General features: G+C 45.4%; 1 protein-coding gene across 4 annotated transcripts in view; it reads right to left on the reverse strand.

Moving 5' to 3' along the window:
* Positions 1-21548, reverse strand: part of LOC136362469 (USP6 N-terminal-like protein) — a 75874-nt gene that overhangs the window by 47081 nt on the left and 7245 nt on the right. For 3 of the 4 annotated variants that reach the window (XM_066321018.1, XM_066321015.1, XM_066321017.1), the window contains exon 2: positions 16628-16709. The exons of the other annotated variant lie outside the window; for it this stretch is intronic. The gene's annotated coding sequence lies outside the window, so the exon portion shown is untranslated. The remainder of the gene's footprint in view (positions 1-16627; positions 16710-21548) is intronic. 4 annotated transcript variants of the gene reach the window in all.

A 21548-nucleotide genomic window follows, 5' to 3' on the forward strand; every position in this document is an offset into this window, starting at 1 on the left:
GCCTCTCTGGAGGAAGCAGCACCGGATTCACAACAGCACTGCTACAGAGGACCTTATAACAAAATTCATGTCTGTCTGAAAGAGATACAAACTTAGGAGAAAACAGGCAGTTTCAAAGAACACATTCTTAAATGGGGAAACTGAGGTGTGTAATGATTATCCAATTCCTCAAACAGCAAAAAATGCATTTCTTCTGGCTAACACACTGTCATCTTCGCTAACACAGGCTGTCGTGATGAGAGACATGAGAGGGTGAACTGAGGACAAGTGCAGCAGTTATCTTTGAATTCCCCACTCTGCTCCTCACACCATCCACTGTTACTTTTCAGGAAGGAAACAGGAGAAAACTTAAAAAGGAAAACAAGACAACAGCGTGGGAAAATGCTCTCTAACAGATAGGTCAGCCTAGCTTGTGTGGGACATGGAGCCATAAAACCTGGTACAGCACACCTGGCTGCCTTGAAGACATGCAGAGAATGAAGGTGTTTGGAAGCTAAATACTGTACCCTTATTTCCAAAAATAAGGGAATAATATTTTTTAAAGTATTACAACTTACTTACACATGAGGCAAAGAGCAAAAGCTAAAATAACAAAGGGCTTGCATGAGATGCCCCCATTGTCACATTTCAATGTGTGCAACAAATAAGTACATTTTTTACAGCCAATGTTTAGCATTGTTTTCTTGAGACTCCAAGAGCATTCTCCTCCATATGAAACTTACAGGATGAGAAAAAAATAGGAAAAACTATGACTTGGGCTCTGGCAGGCCTCTGCTCATTTAGGCTTTTGAAGGTGGAAATTTGTTATGAGAATTAATGAAGAGAATTAATTCTGGAGCCTACTGCTCCCTGCCATCTCTCCTGGGATGAGTACAGCAGCTCCTGGCTGCACTCCCTTGTCTCCACTGAGGATGAGGCAACTGGGAAGTCTGCTCACAGTCAAGTTTATGAATGTTTCAGCAGTTGCCTCCTCCTTCAAGTAGCTACCCGAAAGCTTACCTAAGCCCGGGCCTTCTGCCACACCATCCGGCTGCTCTAACTAATGAGCTCCTCTGTTTGTAGATCCAAGCCTTGACAAACACTCTCTGCCACGTGGGCACAGAACGCTCACACAGCCACAGATGCTCCCTGACCCCAGCCTGCCACAAGGCTTCTCCATCCCCTGCCCCTTGGGGGACAGCAGCCCCTTGACTTCAGATTGACAAAGGCTGGTACTCTGCAGGCTCTGCTCCAGCAGGAAGGTAGAGGGTCAGGAGTAAGTTCTCCAACAGCATTTTACTCTGCTTTGCAAAGCCAGACTGGGCCAAGTGTCATCTCACGGCGGAAAGGACATGAGGACATGTGGGCGCACCAAGCCCTACAGAAGTTAATTCCCAGGACCACTGATACCAGCTGCACTGTGGCAAGTCACCTTGTTTAACACATAATGTCTGTCACCTTTGGTCCAAGCTCTGCTCCTCCCTTCAGAGAAAGGCACAACTCAAACAGCAGAGTGTAGCATTGCCACAAGGTTTTTTCAGGAATAACAAAAGACCAAAGAAAGCTACTTGCATTTGGAATAAAAAACAGAGAAGTCTGGAGTGCTTTGTTGTAGCATAAGAGAAAACAGCAACCAAATACTTTTTGGAGAGCAGATGACACCTACCTGTTTCTGCTGCTGTTATTCCTAAAGAAACACCAATTATGTTCTAGTTGTGGCTGAAGAACAAATCCTGCATGCACAGTGAATACAAGTCTCACAGGAAACTACAACAGGTACTGTGGGACCACCCAAAAAGCAGGAAGAGAGAAAATGTTCCACCAAGCAATCAGCATCTGATCAGGCAGGCAGCTATTTCTTCTGCTCACTCATCCATTAGTCATCTTAGTGCTTAGAGCCCTTGTCGTGGATAAAGGCCCTTCTCAATCTGCTACAGGAACAGGAACCATAAGATGGAGAGAGAGTTTCAAGGAAATTCCATTGGAAAGAGAAACCTAGACGTACAGGAAAGTTTCACCAGAACAAGTTACCACACAGTTTTCACTCTAATGTTGTTGATGGATCTCCAATCCTCCAACATGGACCAATACAGAGAAAACACAAGGCTTAGCAGAGAAGTAGAAATCTGTAGACTTAACTTCTGGCCTGCTCGCTTACTCACCTGGAGCAAGAGCTGGCAAAGCCTTCCTGTTGTCCCCAAAGTCCATACTAAGCAATATAAAAATCTTTGCTGAGGGGAGATCAGAAAAACCTACAGACAACACAGGAAGTTAAGCTGCTGTTAAGTGTACTATCTACTGTGGAACATAATCAATTTGCTGGACGCACCATTATTTCCATCAAGCCATCTCAAGCAGTGGTGCTCTTGTACAGGAATCTGTGAGCTGGGCTTTGGATGTGTTGGATTTTTCTATGTGAATGGACATCAGCTCTGGAAAATTTTAGGAAATGGGACTGGTCATTTTCTTATCACAGCATTTGGAATATTGAAACGACTTCATTTGTAGCTTCCAGTACTTTAAACTAAATGAATAAATGGAGAGAGCATCCAACTTCTGTCTTTGTCTAGATGAATTGCTGAGATCATGCCGTTAGCTAACATCACTCTCACTTTGTTTTTGGCTGGAGAGGCAGGCAGTGCAAAGGGGTGTCCAGTTACAGCATGGCAACGCTGATAAATTGCCTAAAGTTTTAGCAAGAAAATAAATGCAAGATGTGCAACAAAAATGCCTGCTGAGTAATAGATCTGGGGTCATGTGGGCATGTTTCTAAATTCTTTCTCTTCAGTATGTTCAACAACTCTTCCAGCTAGAAGCACAGAATGCTTTTGTAACTAAGTCTGCTGTTACTCCATTTTCCCTTCAGTTACAGGTCAGTTCTAACCCCTTTTAAAGCATCCACAAAGCATTTGCCTGAATTCAGACTCCAGAGCAGCACAGTCAAAGCAGTCAGTGGATCATCATGAAATATTACACTGTGAGCACCACAAAAAAGGTACCTATGTACTGAGGCAAGAAAGAAAACAACCTGCCAGACCCACTGGTGTCATGCAAACCATACTAGGAGCAAAAAACAAGTCTTCCCATTGAAAGTTCCTGAGACAGCAGACAAAAAAAAGTTAACAAGAAGGAAAAAATATTTCTTCCAAGTGACCCACAATTGTGTTGTGGCATGTTCTACTACTCAGAGGGAGTTATAGAAAGTATCTGCAAAGTACCATGGAAACTGCAGGAGGACAACACCGGTGCAGCTGTTAGACCTCAAGACTCTTCCCTCCCTGAGGATCCACTCTGGTTGTCACCAGGGGAGGGGATACTGGCCAAGCTGGACCTTGGCTGGAGCCAGTGTGGCAGGTCTTCCACTCTTGAGCTACCACACATGGGCATTACAGCAAAGCTGGGAGAGGTTTGGGCTCCAGCTTTTAAACCCTGTGACCTGGCATCTTAAGAGACTGTCTCTGACAGGGCTCTGAAATACAAGCAGAGCAAGAGGAGAGCACAGACACTTCCAACTGGTTTTGCAGAGAACATCTTTCCTGGACAGAGGATTTAGAGGGGAAATGTTTTTTCTGGTGCAGAGCCCCAGGCAGTGAGATACAGCATGTCCTGTCTTCTCCACAGCGTGACACTCTGAAACAGAAGCTGCAAGTGTTCAAAGAGACACGAACAAGTGCAATCCTTCATCTACCAAAAGACAGCTCAAACTCCAGGATGGAGATCCCCAATGCGTGGCAGAAAATTTATCCAGCATCTACAACCATCAGCCATCAGAAGACGCACACACACTCATGATGATTGGGCCATAAACTTTGTAAAGGAAATCTGTGGGCAAGAGGCAACTTGGACATCCCTGCCACACAGACCACTGCAATCTTAGATGCTGCAAGAAGCAGATCATGTTTACTAACCTCTTGCACCACCAGAAATGACAAACTTCCAGGAAGACGCCCACCTCTCTACACCACAGCTTTCCCATGTACGCCATCGGTAGCTGATGCTGGAAGGCTGTGAAAATCAAAGCACACACAAGGAACAGGAAGGCAGTGTTGTGCACACTGCTGAACTGAAGGAGCTTTAAGCCACTTTACTCCTGCACTTCTCAGGCAGCTGAAGGACCAGGGCACTGTTTTCAAGCTGTTCCTCTGTTTCACTAAGTATCTGAGTCATAGAAACCTGCCAGGGTGTCTTTGGGTGTGTTTTGCCGCCAAAACAAAAACATCTTTCATTAACAGTGGAAACACTCACTTGCATGGAGGAAGCTGATGCACTTGACTCAAAAGGCTGCTCTGTCAGAAGATGCACGAACACAAGGTCCAGGAAACAGGTTAATGGCTCACACAGAGGACACCTCTATCTTGAACCAGGAGCAGATCCAAAACCAGTAACATGGAGCATATATCTTTCTCCTTGGTAATCAACCTTCCAGAACAAACTAACAACAACAAAATCAGACAGGCCTCTTTTTCTGAAGGTTTTTTAGCCACTTCTGCTTTGAAAGAAGAAATTATAAGGAATTTATGCAGATCATTCAACTTGTCCTCCAAGCCATAGCGTCTTGTCAGCATTCTGCCTGGATGTCAGATACTGCATGTGCACATAAAAGGAAGTATTTGCTCACTGCTGTAGCTACTTTCCAATCCGGCTGACAAAATGTTTCTGATTCTTTGTGCTTCTCTTGTGCTTCCCATCCTAGGCAGCTGCTTAAAGTGTTCATGTACACTAAGAGCACTGAGGTATTCTCACAGCAGGTTACTCATTTCTGACTAGAAGAAACCAAGAATTTTAAGGAACTAAAATTACAAGTTACCAACATTTCATGAGGATTCTGTCACTAGTTGATGGTGAAATAAAAAACTGAGCTCTCTGGACACTGCAGACAATAATAGTGGGAGTGATGATGACAATTAGGAACTGTGGGCTAGTCATCTCTTGCTCCACAGAGAGGTGCAGATAAGCAACATGGCACTAACCAGCTCTGGGGCTGGCAGGGAGCACTCAGCAAAGGGTGTGAAACCCATTGCTACTGGAAAGGTGCACAGAGAAACATGTTATGCTTTGGGACTGACAAATCCCTCAGCTGAGAAGGTTAAAACCAGACATCCCATCAACAGGGTCTGTGCATTCATGGTTCCCCAGCTGTGAGAAAATGAGAGCTGACAGCAGTGCCAATACAAGCAGTCTGTCCTCTCTCCTGTTCACTACGTTTATGGGCCGACGATGCAGCCTGTGGGCACATTATACTTCCTCTTTGTATTTGGCATCCAGCTAAAACAACCCTTTCTCTTCTTTCTTCTCTCACCTCGAACCAGTTGGGCTTCTGGCAACTAGGAGAGTGACCAGAACAAACAGTCCTGCTCATGTGCTTGCAGGGATGCATCCTTAAGCCAGCACAACAAATGCTATGGTGATAAAAACAGTAACCTAAGCATCACTGCCTTGTGCCAGACTTTCAAACGAACCAACCCACCTCAGCCTGAAGTGCCCTGTGGACCAGGGCTCCTCTCCTGTTGCCATGGAGAGATGCTCATTCAGAGTGGCCAAACAAGTCCCTCAGCACTGCCACAAACCGGTGCCACACTCTGCTTACTATGCAAAGTGAAAATAAAGGCCAGCGCTGGGGCAAAGTTTCCTTACTTCATTCCCACAACACCTCTCATTGCATCAAAAACACAGTGAACAGAACCAGAGCTGCCCCGGAGAGGCACATCTCAACCTTTCTAAACAGAGCAAGACCAGAGTCTTGGCCTTCCTGCATCCTAGCTCAGCATCATCAGCCACTTCTCATCACCCAGCCTGCTCTTGCCTAGGACAGCACCATAGAACCATCTGCATCACCATCACACTGTAAAGTGCCTGCCATCTCCAAGCCGCAGATTCCTGGCCAAAGAAGCAAGCCTTTGGAAGTCTCTGATGACTTGTTTTTTCCTCCCTCACCTATATCAGTTCATCTGAATAGCAGATGCTTCCTTTGTTAGTTTTGGTTTCTGTTTTGTTCAGAGGTTTGCTTGCTTTTCTTATTTGAGCTGCTCTGAACAAAAAGCCCAGCTCCGGGCATGGTGTGACCTGTGCATTAGGAAGGCTGGCAGATTGCTCTTTTTTGATCTGCTAATACAGCTGAGTTTTTTCCTCTTCATTTCCAGGGAAGAACAGCTCAGCCCCCAGGAAAGAGACACAGCAATTACACTTACCTCAGACCAGCAGAGCATTTTAGTGCAGAGCTTGCACTGAGCTGGTCCCCTCCAGCATCTGCTCTGTAGACAAGAGCACATCAGGGGACAAGCTCAGCAAATGGGGAAAGCTGACAACTCCTCGCCTCTTTGCTGCAAAGGTATCCCAAAAATATTCTCAAGAACTTCCAATAAGCCTCTGTTCCCTTGCTACTTTCATAAATTGAAATTCTACATTTGTAAGGAGAAAAATATGTCACTGAAATTAATCTAAAGATTTCTCTTTGTTAGGGTCACATTTCCACAAAAAATGAGGTGATTGCCCAATTTACAGATCAGTGCAGCTTTACAGAGCTCTCAGTAAGCACAACCACTGTGACTGTTCAAGTGCAGTCCAATATCTAATCCTACATCAGATATATTCATAGATAGGTATAAATATGAACAGTTACATCTACAAGTGAGGTTTTACATAGGGAGAAATTCACACTGTATACCCTTTGCAGAATATTCTTACCAATACATGAATCATATTTTCATGTGTACAACTGCAACTATTAAGAAAGCATTAGCATCTTATACTTGGTCTAGTGGAAGGTGTTCCTGCTTATGGCAGGGGAGTTGAATGAGATGATCTTTAAGGTCTCTTCCAATCCAAACCACTCTGATTCTATGATATAGCTGCTAAATTATTAACACCAAGTCAGTTTTCCCACACATCATCCTTGCAGCTTTTGCAACCTGGTTAGGAACAGCAGAGATTATTTTATCACAGATACCAATACATATATGAGAGAGGAAGTACAGAAGAACAGAACTGCCTTCTACCTTTGCAGCATGCCAAACTGGAAGGACAGAACCAAAGGAGTTTGTAAAGGAGTTGTTTTAGCTAGACTAGTATACCACTATCATTACATCAACAGCATAATTTATGAGTTATGGCAAGATTATAATGACAGGCTCTTTAAAAGGTGTGCCAGCTGCCAACCCTATCTGTATCACTTTGCATGACAAAGTGTGCCAAGTCTGATATTCTGCTCAAGCAATGGCAAAAACAGCTTTTTGGGCAGATCCCCAGGACAAACACTGACAAGCAGACACAGCAGCTGGTTTTTCCACAGACGTCGAGAGACAAGTACGCTCGCAGGCTTTTCCATACATAGACAGACATATAAAGTCCCTTGACTCAAAGAAAGTCTAATTCAAAGGGTTTCCATCAGGAAAGCAGGAGTCTTTCTCATAACATGCCTGCCAAACCTTCAAGGCTAGAAAGCTAAAGCATAGACTTTTTTTTTTTCATTTTTCTTTTTTTTTTCCCTACAATTAACACTGTAGGTAAAAAAATAGCCTTGGCATCAGGCTACTGACAAAAATGTTCTCTCTCAACACTAACAGTACAAAACTGTTGAGAGAGCTTTCTAGTTAAGGTAGAGTTAAGTTAATTTAAACACAGTCCAGCCTATCTGGAGGGATTTTAATACACCAGACAACAAGAGTCAAAGAGAGAAACTACTGCAGCATGGAGATGTTTACTGGTCCTCTTGCCTTGGATGCCTGAACAGGATCTCCCTTTTGACAGCAGAAAGAGAAGGAAACAGCATTTTCACTCAGAAATAATATTTAAAATGTCAAATATGAATCCTTCTAGAAATGACATTTTTTAAATTGACCTCTTATTCTAGCCAGATTTTTCAAGGAGGGGCATCATCAAGTTCTTATTACACCTTAGGAATTTTTAGGTAATGATGACTGCACCTACCTAAAAGATACTGCAGTGCCAGGGTTAGGTCCTTTAGGAAATTACTCCTTCATTAAACCTACACATAAAGCCTTCTGAAGGCTGAACACCAGTATTTTTGGCTGGTATCTGAAAACAGTCAAAGGAACAGCTACTTCAAGCAACCTTAAGGGAAACTGGATTAAAGAAGGAAATAAAGTCCATTTTTTTCCTATGGAAATAAAAGTCATCCCCATGCTTGGAGTATTACTCCATGGCAATATAAGCAAAGAGTTGTGGAGAAAATGGTCCTCTTTGTACTTCACACTTTAACATTGCTTTGAAAAGAAATAATTATTATCCCTCCATATCTATCACAAATCTCAAAGGGCCTGATACCCTGTGGCATGACTTGAAAGGAGAACAAGGGCTGAAAATGGAGGACAAGCTCCTCTGCTCTGAGGCCAACCCAAGCACACATCTGCTGTCCCACCACAAAACCTATCCAAGAAAAAGCATCTCCCAAAAAACCCCAAGGGTTTTAACTGTGATTAAAAGGACTTGAGTTTGCAGTTTATAGAAACAAACTCAGAAGAGATGCTCTGACAAATGTCCTTCTTTTGTGGTTTCTCTAACAGCGTCATCATTACATCATTAAAGGGGAGAAACTAATTTGTTCAACATGCAGTTAGCCTCTAGTCTCTTAATCCTTATAGTCCCAATAAATTCTTGAATAGTCAGATGACATGGAGGCTGTTTTAACTAGAAAACACACCCCTGGTTTCTCCCACGTGAATTTTATTACAAAATTCTGCTGTCACACTAGGGAGGAAAAAAGCTAATTCAAAGGATGACAGAGAACATGGACTTCAGAAGAGGTTATTAATCTCAACATGTGCCCCATTCTCTCCCTCCATCCTTCCCCCCCCCCCCCCCCCCCTTCTTAAGGGGAACTATAGTCACACTATAGTTCCAAGGAACTAAAGGAGCACGTTTTTTGTCAAGTATCCAAGTTGGCTGGTCAGATACAACAAGTACTGGGATTGGCTGTTCAGTTACCACTCAAAACCTATCTCCTGAGCATCAGATCACACATTGCAAACGCTGCAAGGTCACGGTAACAAGTGGCCGCTGAGAAGATCACAGTGACTTGCTGTGGTTGGTGCCTCACATCCTGTCCCTGAGCAGTTGGCTCACCACAGCCCTCTGACTGCTGGATCAGCAGACTCCCAGGACCCAACAGGCCAGGAGACCTTGTGCCCACTCAGCAAGACCAATGATCATTAGAGGAGAGGGAAAGAAGTCAGACACATCCTAGGAAACATCACTGCTATGCTGCAAGTATCATATACCTGGGCTGATGTAACCCAAAGCTGCGGCAGAGGAAAGGGGAAAACCCAAAAAATGCAAATCAACCCCCATCTCAAACAATATTTAGCTCCATAAGAACCTGAGTGGATAAATTCCTTACTGCAACTCATTTTAAATTAAAGAAGCAAAATTGTTTGCACAGCCAGATCTTCATGCTCTGAACAAACTAAGGGAGGTTTGCAGATGTACGCCATGCTGACCACAGGGTTCAGCTTCTGAGTGCAATGTAGGTAAAGAGACACTTTGGTGCAAAGCTGTGTCAAGTCTGGTAAACACATATGCATAAAGATCCTATTAATAACCTGTTATTTCTGCAGGGAATTGGAGGAGTTTGAAAATAAACAGTCTGGAAGAGCAGAACAGGTTTAACACATGGGATGCTCTGTAGAAACTGGTAGTAGCAGATTATGTTGATAACTTTTGTTGAAACATTTCTAACTCCAATAAGGTTATGAAGTCCTGCTTAAAGGTTAGTTCAGCACAATCTTAACTGAAACTGGCCAAACCCAAGCAAAAGCTACACAAGAACCATGCTTCCAGAAACTCCAATGTGAGTGCTGCAAACAGCTTTCCTACCTGGAGCTTTGAATATGAGGCCTTCTATAACAGGAAAGAAATATTTTCTGCAAAGTGACCCAAAAGACTCCAGAGGTATTTAGGAAACTGCTTTCACGTTTTGTCAAAATCAGAAGGGAGAAAAAAACCCATAAAAGTAGAATACAATGTGAACAGTGATGAGCTATTCATTCCAAAATGAAAGCTGCTTCTGAGAGAGAAGGGGAAATACCCTCCACAATAGCTTTGGAAAACACTGCCCAAAACCCTCAGGAAAAGAATAAAAAAAGGAAAACATACTTTCAGAAATCGAGTATGATAAAAGTAACACAGAAGAATTACAGCAACTGCATATTAGTAAATAAAGACCAACAAGAAAATCATCATGGTAGAGCCCTTTATCCCAGCTCCCATAAGCCAGGTATTTACTCAGTTTAATCCAGGATTGCATTTAGTAGAAAACTGGCACAGGGGTTTTGGCAGCTGCTGGCACTCACACCATACAGGGTTCCACCCCCTGATCCTCTCCACTCTAATGTTCCCACAACTTCCACCTGCATGTGGGACAAGCCCAGCCACCAAACCTGGGCCGCAGGCACCACGCCAGGGCAGAAAACAAAGAGTGGAGGATGGATTGTCAATCCCTAAAAAAAAACCGAACTCTTTGATATAGATACAACCTGCTTAATCCCTGAGGGACTACACTTCTGCCTTGGTGTGTTCCTCACCATGCAACACAGAGGTCTGGAAACGTGTGGCTGATGGCAATACTGTCAGCACCATCCAAGGCTATGCATGTGCCTGGCCCTGCCCTCCTAAAGAATGCTTTGACAGTCTCATTTCCACTCGAAGCATGACCACTGAGGCCCCAAAAACAGCTACCCTAGAAACTATCTTTTTTAGACAAAGTGCATATTTCAGGGATGAGTTAATACACTTGGAAGGAAGCACTAGACACCTCCTTGTACTGGCATCTTTCCAGCCTCTCAAAGCCTACCACCAGCCCTGTCACAGCAATTTTGCAGGGTTAGATAAATAAAAAAGGAAATAGACAGCAAGCCACAGTTCTAGGAACCCAATAGAAACCTTTGCCATTTCGGGTTGCCATTTTCACCTTTTTTCTCAGCCTCATCTTCCTGCACCCTGACACTCTGGTGTGGGACCCTCCACCATCCTCTCCAGGGCAGCTAGAGAGTGAAGTCCAACCACAGCTGCACAATGGCCAGCTGTGACTCAACTCTGCATCTTCTCTACAGCTAAAAGGCCAGGAGCAATGCAAGACCACTCAGGTTTTATGGACTGCACCATCCACAGCATACCAAACCCATGTTTTTCAGCAATGCTACTGTTCTCCTCCCCTTCCCCTCTGCCACAATATCTCAAAGACCTAAAAACACTTATTATTTATCAATCCAGCAATTCTGAGGGCTACTTAGGAGGAAAAAAACACCCCAACCCTTATCAGATGAGACCAGCAGGACTCCAAGGCAGAGCACTGGCACTTGTCTAGAGAAAGTGGAACCACTCAGACAGTCTCAAGGAAGGAGCAAAACATAGCCAAAACCACCCTTAATGAAAGCTGTACCTTTTCTCTGAGGAAAACAAACAAGCAAACTACTTGGAAACTCAGCTAAAAAGAAAAAGTAACACAATCCCTTGTGAACTGATAAAATATGAGATAGCCCACTGCATTCCCAGCTTAGAGGGAATAAGCAGAATATTCTTACTGTTTAGTTTCTTTCTAAATGTGGGATATGTTTTTTTGGCAAGCCTGGATTTCACCTGAGGGTAATGCAAAAAGGAACATAAAAAATCCCAACATGAATGACAACTGAAGAGCAGCCATCTGTGTGGGTGTCACTCTTTCCAAACAAAACTTGGAGTGAAATGGGTTTTACAATGCGCCAGCCAAGAAAAGGGAAACTTCATCAAGAATCACAGTGGGATCTGCCTAGAGAGTATGCTACATGCAAGTACCAAGGCTGAAACCACTCCTCCTGCCCCACTACCAGCAGTCCTCCGAGATGTCCATCTGTCCGCTGTTCCTTAACCTCCCTTTTAAAAACTGTGGTGAAGGCTGCTGGGGAGGACACAACGCCTGGAAAGTAATTACAGAGCAGAAACACCTTTGAGGATAAGCAGGAATTCAGGCAGCCACCAAATGCTGACCCTCCATGAGGTCTCTGCTTGTGAAGCCAAGCTGAGGGACACTGGCACAGTTGTGCTGGGAGAGCTGGGTAAGCACAAACTATGGAATGCCCACGGAACTGCTCACCTGCAGTAAACAAAGGTTTTAAAAGTGGCAATCTGAAGTCAGCTCCCCTCTTTGCTGCAGGTAACCCAGAGACTGCCAGAATTCCCACTGCTGGACCCTGCCATGCAGACATGGATTCCAGCATTCAGGCACAGACACGGCAGCTCCTCACCTGCCCCAGGTACCTGGGACTGGTGACTACCAGCCAAGTTCAGATCTCAGCCTGTTTAAAACCCAGCCCATTTGCAAGGCACAGGACCAAGCTAGAGCAGATGGAATACTGAATTAAGTTGCTCAGCCTCCATCCAACTCCTTTCCAGAGCAGCTCCTGTTACACCACTGGAGACAGAGTATTGATTCAGATATCAGCAGCATTACATGCACCTTTGGGCCACCCCAGGACAGTGGTTTTCAGTGACTTTGCCAGCAAATTACAACATATGCCCACATACTTTAAGCATCGATCAATGATATCAACAAAAATTCACTGATAGAAAAAATATTTTCATATCAGAGTACTCAAAACTCAAGTTGGACATCTCCATAAAATCACCCGGCTGGAATGAAACCCTCCTGAGCATCAGAAAAAAAGCTGACCCAGAGATGCCCTGAGATTCCTGCTCATTTTGTAGCAGGACACTGTAAGAGGAAATTGAGCTGAACATTGACATGCTTAAGGCCATTTAAAGTAGAGACTGGCTTTCCTAACACATCAGTGCTCTTCCAGCCTCTGAAGGCAAGAGACAGAGAGGAAGAGAATTGCTTTTGGGGAGAAAGCACTAATAAGATAGGAATTTCCCTGAAATAATTAGCAATGAAAAACCACAAAACCCAACCACCCACAAACTTTCCCCAAGGAAAAGCTTCCAACTTATGAAGTCTCTGCATCCACAGGCCATCAGGTGTATGGCAAGCATGGGGCCAACTGGTGCATCAGCACTGGGGCACACAAGATCATCTGCATCCCACATGGATAGGGCATTTGCAACTAGGTTTGCAACTAGAAAATCCCCAGCAAACTAGGGAAAAATTAATAGCTAAAACAATCCTGATTTGTTAGCTAATACAGATGTTTTTTAACAGAAAACAGAAAGATAATAACATGCCTTAGGAAGACATAAGCCCCTCCCTCATGGAGAGGAGAGTGTCATCTCAGCACTTATTTTTTCCTAGTCTTCTCAGGAAGCTCGGCAGGAAATGGTAGAGACTTCCCCCACTGCATAAATTCTTTTATCAGGTTAAATCAGATTAATTCCTTCAGGAAGATTACCTCTCTAGGCAGTTGATGAGTGCTCCTACCTTGATTGTCATGGTGCTTCTACCCCAATGACTGAAACAGCAGTTAAAATTTTGTTTCATCCCCAGTCTTTTTGCAAAGATGCAGGTCTGTTACCTGCAGGTAACATATACCCACTTGGACCAAATGCAGAATAAACCTAAATTCCTGGCATTACTTCCTCTCTTTTTTCTGGTTTCCAAACATTCAGAAAAAATTTGGAACTGAAGGATTTCTCCTTATTTTTTTAATGGAACCATGACACAGTTGCTCTGCAATTGTCTCTTGGGAGGTCAGGACAGGGAGAAAAAGAAAGATAAAGCAATTGTCTCTTGGGAGGTCAGGTCAGGGAGAAAAAGAAAGATAAAGTAAACTGCTGGAGTTAACCTGCAGCAGGAAACAAATCATTTACATGCCCACATGTGGAAACAACTCTCATTTTTTCAGAGTAAGTACCAAAGGCTTTGAACAGTCAAACACTCTGGTGTCATTCTCAGATGTCTGGTGCGTGCAGCACTACCAGCTAATGATGACAAAGATGACTCTGTAAAAGGAGTCCAAGACCAAGAAGAAAATATCCCTGCACCTCTGAAAGGTTGCTGCTCACATGAGAAACCAGTACAAGACCCAGAGTGGTTAGAAGCAGTTGGTGAAAGCAATGAGGCATGTGAAGACAGTTTGTCCCTGAAGCAGCAGCTGCAGAAGAGAGGAGAAGACAGCTGCAGCACTGCCCCAGGATATCCCATGTGCCACCCTATTCATTTCAGGCTATCTGACAAGGGTACTCAAACATGGCCATGATATATTCCACAGCATCAAAAAGCTCAACCCTCGATGAGCCTCCAGTGGCCCCAAACACGGGTGCAACAGGACAGTGCAATGCACTGCAGGGACAGAACTTTTCCCATGGATGCTGAGGTTTGAAGTGACTTTGATAATTTGCAGCTCAGGGTCAGGCCAAAAGGTTGGCTCATTGACCACCTGCCCCTGAGCAGCATTTCCCACCCACTGCTGGTTAACCTCTGCGGCAGCCATCAAAAGGAAAAGCAAGAGCAACCCAGACTGCAGCAACACAACACTGTGCCCAACTTGCATTACCCAGCCGTTATCCTCTCACAACAGTGTCCTAAGCTGTTTTCCAAGTCAGCATTTAGCTTTTTTGCTAGCTAATATAACATTTCCTCTCCCTTCCCCCAGTCCGAGGATTTGGCAAAATTACTTCTTCTGCAAATCCCACTGCAAATGCTGAACTTTTGCCAGTTAGACAGGGAAAGTCTTGACTAAAAATAAACCATGTTTCAGAAAATAGATCTCCTTGCAGTACAATGAAGTAGTGGATAATGCATGCAAGCAGATCTGCCAGGAGAACACAGCCTCCAGATTTGCACAAGAATCCGCTCAAGCTTAATAGACAGCTCCAACTCCTGTGACTTATCCCATCTTAACAAAAAAACCACGCCAGGGAGGGTGGGGAAAGGAGAGAGGTAAGGTTGAGGGGTGCTGAGATAAATCAACTTTCCATCTGTGGTGGCAGGAAGAGAAGTAGTGCCACCACCACCACTTGCCGGCATCCCCAGTGAACCAAACCGGTCATAACTCATACAGGAGGGAGAGGATGGCATTCCCTGCATAGTCACTACACAAGGTGAGAGTTTGTCACAGGAAATTTGCTGCAATTCAGGCATGAGAAAGGAATGATCCGGGATTTTGCCACCTGAGTCACGGACACTGACTCAGAGCTGGTTCCCTCGACTCAGACACACCTGCAACAGCTTGCTAGCAAATGGAGGCACTCCTACCTTTGCTGTTCCCCTTATTGTGGTTTTCCGTTTAAGAAGAGGCCTTTCACAGCAAAAAGGTAACTGAAGAAAAGGAAAGCATAAGGAGAAGGCTGGCATGGGAAGCACAGGCAGTGCTCAACCAACCAGTTCTGCTTTCAGCTCCAAAGTGGAGGGCACACTGGCTTGCATGCTTTGATAAACCCCGGGAAATACAGGAGAATTAGGTGGAAACAGCTCCACCCTGACTCCTACTCCTCCAGCATGCCTGCAGCACCGCCCAGACAGTCCTGGATCAACCAGGTTTTCAAGAAAGATCTCTTTCCATAATGAATCCATTTCACGTTTTTAGGGATCAAGAAAGCTTTATGCAGCAAGTTATGATTATATCGTTATACAATCAAATGGGCCATTCAGGCAAGCTAAATGCAAGGCAATGCAATTTTGATGAGATCCATGAGGGATGTATGTTTGCAGAAGGAGCTTCTTTTGCTCCTAGGGCAAGCTGAAGGTTCAAGCTCAGCATGCCAGGCCAACCCCCCTTGTCCATTAACACTCCCACAGCAGGATCATCCATTTGGTTTTCAGACCTCCCCCAGGGAACCACAGATGGCAAAATATTCCACTCCAATTCCAGTTGCATAAACACCCTTGATCAGGTGGGAACACAATTCCAGATAATACAGTAGTAGACTGCAACCCAGCCTTATATTTTCCCCTCCTCAAAGTAATCCAGAAATTGAAATTGAGATGCAATAGATCTGCTGGTAGCATAGCAAGGGGCATGACTGAAAGCATGTTTGGCATCTCAGGGACTTCAACCGACTTAAGCAATGCACTTAGAATGTCAAACAGCGGCAAAGAGTGCAGATTAGATTTTTCATTTGAGCACTGATGCCTTAGAGCAATAACAAATCAAATAACTCAGGGAAAAGGATGCACAGGGCAGCGCAGAGGAGGCACTACTCCACCTCTCCTGAGAGCAATCAGTGGCAGAGCAGAGCAGTAATTATCCAGGGAGGAATAAGCTGCTACAGGCTGTTCTTGCCATACATTAAGAAAACAAGAGCAGATTTGTTCATGGTTGGATACCAACAGGCACATAGCTCCCTCCCACCCCGCTCGGGATGCGGGCGGACGCTCGCCTGGGGGAGCTGCCAAAGGCCAGCTGAGCAGGAGGGCGGAGCCGCCGCCTGCGCAGCCGCGGGCTCGGCCGGGATTCCCCAGCTGCTGCTCCGGGAAGGAAAAGGCAGAGCCTGTGTCAGCAAGGAGCGTGGCCTCCCAGGAGCTGCTCTGCAGCAATGCTTTTTTCCAGCCCTCTCATCAAAGGGCTGTCAGCAAGGCTAAATGCAAACCTTATCTTCTGCCTGGGTGTTTTCACAAAACCTCTGGATGGAAAAAATAACTATTCACTGCAGAGCAGTCTGCAGCACAGGATCCATTCCACACCCATCAGGCAAACCCTGCAGACATTTCTCCCCTGGCCACATGCAGCCCCTCTTCCCCTCACCAGGAACATGAAAAACGTACCTGTTCAGAGCATCAGCTTCTCCTATAGCACTGACAAAGAGCCAGAACACAACTCCCATCGGCATACAGGAGCTGGCAGATCCTGTAAGCATTAGAGATTAGAGAGAACAGTAATTAGTGACATTAATAAGAGCTGGCTGGTGAAAAGGAAGGATGCCAAAGCAATCTCGCGAGAATCAGGGGGGGTGTTAGATCCCTGCCCTGAACACACTCCTGTCTTGCCCTGGCATCACAGCAGAGGTATGTGGCATGAGGCTGTCAGGGGACTTCTCCAAAACCACAGATGGAAGCCAAAGTAAAAGGCAAGATGACAAATCCCAAACCAAGGCTGTTCATCCAGTAAAGCCTCCACAACAGCCAGTGAACTGAAGATAGCATCTACGTACAGGGGCAGAAAAGAGGCTGGTAAACGGGATGAACGGATCACCTACAATGCCCCACTGTGCTTCCTGAGATGCTACTGAAGATCTGCGCCAAAGCACCTGTGCAATTTCTTCTAGTTTGCAGAGGTAGCAAATCCCACATGATGTCAGAACCAGGCTGCTTCCATTTTTTCATCATCATTATTGATTCATCATTATAGTTTCATAATAAAAAAGGCTTTATATTTGCCACTGATGGCTGTATAAAGCTTTTGTACCTTAGCCACACAGAAGACATTTAACCAGCGCTGAGCAAGAGCTGTGACAGAAGTCACCTCTGCAGGCTGCAAAAACACCTCACTGAGGGCATTTGAAGTGCCTGCTGCATGCCAAAGAAAAGATAGCAGAAATGTTTTACTGGAAACAATTCTAAGCAGCCATAAGAAATTTTTCTGATTATACAACTGAGGCAAAGGTCACCACATCTAATGTAATTTTACTTTTCCCATCCTGTTCGTGCAATTGTTCAGGGATAGCAAGAAACATGGTGGATGAGGGACCATCCTCAAACACACTGTGACATAGAGAGGATCTGGAAGCTGAGGGAGGTAAGGAAACAGTGAGACAATGTCTCTAGTCAAAACACCAAACCAGCAAGAGGAAGGTACAGAATCAGCCTGACAACGTCTCATGTACTTCCTGCCAACTGGACCTCATTATGTACTGTGAGAAAACTTACTCATGCAGCACATCGATTTACCTTGGACTGAGAGACTTGCTTGCTTTCCCCAGTCTCTGCAGGTGATTCAGGGACCTGTCATAGCCAGCTGGTATTTAAAGAACTGAGAAAAAGTCTAATCCATTCGTGGCTCCCCCTCATTCATCTTCCCCTTTCTCTTTTCCCATTATGGAAGGGCTGAAGGCATTTCTAAGGATGGAAACAATGCTGAAGACCACAAGACCACAGCACAGACCTTGGACTCCAGTCTCAATCACAAATTTTCCATCACCCTGTTGCTCTACATTAACCAAAACAAGTGTTATCTACTCCTGTTATGCACCTCCAGGAGGGTCTTCTGTTGTGCTTCTGAAGGCAGTAAATGGACACTGTTCAGCAGCTCTAGAAGGACAGAAATAACTGGACAAATCCAACCTGGCCAATAATCTTCAGTGGCAGCTTATGTATAAAGGTATGGAAAGCAAGGAAATCCATTCCTTAACTTCACATGGCTTAAATCTGAAGAGGGGCTGCTTTAGCTTTGCAGGACTTCATCTGCACTGGTATTGACCCATGCCTGCATCAGGGCTCAGCACATGGGGAGTATCAACATTGCAGCCATAGAGACAACCTTTTCTCCTTCCTCCTCCTCCCTTCCTTTTCCATTTAACAACTTTCTCAACACAACTCCTCCTCTCAGACAACGCTGCAGAAACATCACTGGCAAAGTTTTAAGTCCTCGCTCCCAGTGCTGCCAAGCAAGGCAGAAAGAGATGCCTGAAGCTTTCGTAAGCGCTGCTGGATTTAATCAAAGCCATATGAAGGTGGCCTGGCTTGCCTCTCCAAAGTAACTGCAGCTCGCAGACAAAGCATTTTGTCCTGCAACAGACAAATACACTGGAAACACAATAGAGTGCCAGAGAATCAGACTGCTCAGCCTCCCCCTCAGTTCCCAAATTTCCTTCTCGCAGTGCCCAGCAGAGTCACTTGTCCCAGGGCTGCTCCTCCCCAAGACACAAGCAGGCTCCAGGCAATGCAGAGAATGGATGACACACTCACGACAGCTAAGCTCCTCTGCCGCCTTCCTGCACTCCAACTTGTCCATCAAAATATGTATTTTTCAGTGTCACCACCCCAGCAGACCCTCTGTCCTTGGCCAAGATGATTCCTTGCTTGTTGCAGACTGAAGCTGTGCTGCAGAAACATGAAAACCTCTTGTTTCATCTAATGCAGCAAACAAAGATTCACCAGTTCATAAAAAGGTTCTGAAGCAAGTGATACTGGGTGACTACAAAGATGGGGCATCCACAACTTCTGGGGGCAACCTGTTCCAAACTCATCACAGGAAACTTCTCCCTTATATTCAACCTAATATTCTCCTTGATACATCCAACAGGAAGCTTTACTTAAAAGCTGTGCTCAAAGTCCTCCCAGAGGGAAACCTCCCCTGGGTTAACTGGGAAGCCAAACTGGCAGCATGTACAATGAAGCCATCAAAGGACTTTTCCAACACTGTAGCCTCCCAGACACATGAACACACTTGGCAATCCTTATCACCATTTTACATGGAAGGAAACTGGAGTAGAAGTAGGAGATGTTCTACCAGGGGCTACACAGCTGCTCTTCAGCAAGCCATGCCCACTCCCACACACTCATCAGCTCAACTGATCCAAAACTACCCTCTGCTGCCACAACACAGTCCTGCCTTTTCCCTCCCCCCACTTCTACACATCCCAGTCATCTCTACACTAGAGGTAGCAAACATCATTTGCTTGATCCAACTGGAAGCCATCCCAGAAATAAGAAAATAAAGGGGAAGAATTTCTGGCAGGAGAACAGCCTGAGATCAGCTAAAGCTGATGAGAAGCATGACCTCAGAAATATGGCACTGTGGTACTTGTGGAAGCCTAGCTGAGGCTTCAACCTATCATATGTTTGTCTTTGCACAGGGGTAAGTCATGTAAAATCAGTTTAACACCTCCATTCACTACTGAGCATGCTCAGTCACTCACTTTTCTAAAGGCCCATCCAAAACAGGCTGATGATTTGCACTCTGAGGTCTCCAAACTAGGCTAATGCACCCAACACACCACAGCTATACAAGCCTTGCAGCTTACCAAGGCACAGCAGTAAAACAAAAGTCCTCCAAAAGGTCTGGAGATATTTTTTGGGGCAGGGGAGGGGATGTTTTGTCATAGCTGAAGGGTGTTCTCAAATGGTTTCCAGGGGCAGAGGTGCAAGGACAAGCATATGCAAAGGATCTAGCAAAAGCTCTTAAGCAAAGCAGACAGCAGGAAGCTGAAAATAAATACGCAAAGCCCTTTGCAGCACCAAAGTTCAAATCCATCTGGATATTTCTAAGGCTGTCACGGCAGCCCATAGAGGGGATTTTCCAATTCCTTGCAGAGAAACCCTGGAAAATAATGATGGAAAAGTAGAAGCACAGGCTCAAACTCTAAGCCAGACCTTCATCCCAACACGTGACCAGGAGTGTGGAGGGAGGATCACAACACAGCCCCACATGGTCCCCACAGGCTGCCTTGTCCCCAGCACAGGAAAGCCTGAGTCCCCTCCACCCCCACCCCTGCTTCTCCTCCGGCACAGGTGGGGATGGAGGGGCTGCAGCAGACACAGGTGCAGCTCAGCTGTCAGGGGGCTGCCAGCACAAGCCCTCAAACGCCAGCCAGTCACCTCACCTCCGAAACCAGCAAGAGACACAGTCCCCACTTGAAAAGGACATGCCACAAAGCCACGCTGAGTGCAGGGAGCTGACCCATCAGCTTGCCCAGAGGTCCCATCCAAGCATCCCAGCAGCAGTCTGACAAGAGCTCCCCACCACTGGCTCCTTACAGAGGGGAAGGAGGCAGAGCTAATTCTGCCTCGGTTTTCTGAGTTACACAACATTAGTCACACCAGCTTCTGCCCCAGGGCCCCTAGGCAAGCCTTGCTGTCGATGGTTGCTGCGTGCTCCCACTGAAACCACCAACTCTCAACAAGAACAGACAAGCACAGTTCAAAAACTCACATTCGAGCCTCCTTTACACACCTCTCACAGAAATACGCAGAGCTTCCCCTCCACTTAACACAGCTCTTTTTTTCCCCCCACCAGAAAAAGCACCAAGTGACTCAAACTGATTTTCCATGACAGTAAAGTCAATTAAACAGCTACACATCTCCAACTGACCCATTCCCAGTTTTCCTTATAACTGTTACCATGCAGGCCACATGTACACCCCCAAAATATCCCAAAGCATCTTTAAGAAAATCATGGACTTTGTAATATAGCTCAAGCTTTCACCTCTGCAGAAATGTATCTTAGTAAAAAAAAAAAAAAAAAAAAAAAAAAAAATCAATTTTTACCGAGAAGAGCTTCAGAAGTCAGCTGCAGCTTGGTGTAACCACAAGAGCCATCACAGCACACATCCAACATTCATGCTGGGAACCTTCCAGTTGCCTGCACGCCATTTCCAGCAGCAGGGACTTGGGGCAGAGCACAGCTCCTCGGCTTGCAGGGAAAAGCAGCTCATTGCACTGACCAAGACACCAGTGACCACTGACAGCAGACTGAAGCAATGCCCACACCTGTTTCTAAGCACAGATGAGCTGCCAAAGCAATCAAGCAAGCAGAGCCCTTCAGCTGCACCTCCACAGAGGTCTCCTGGCCCGTGGCACAGCTCTGCTTTCTCCACTGGCTCTGCAGCACCAGCAGGAATCTCTCTGAAACACAGTTTTGCAAGCAGCTGCCTGCGGCAGAAGCAGCCTCCAGCGCACAGCCTCCTTGCTCATTTTAATGCAATCTCCTGAAATCAAACAAGAACAGCTAAATTCATTCTCTGGGAGC

The sequence above is a fragment of the Sylvia atricapilla genome, chromosome 6, assembly GCF_009819655.1.
Source record: "Sylvia atricapilla isolate bSylAtr1 chromosome 6, bSylAtr1.pri, whole genome shotgun sequence".
NCBI lineage: Eukaryota > Metazoa > Chordata > Aves > Passeriformes > Sylviidae > Sylvia > Sylvia atricapilla.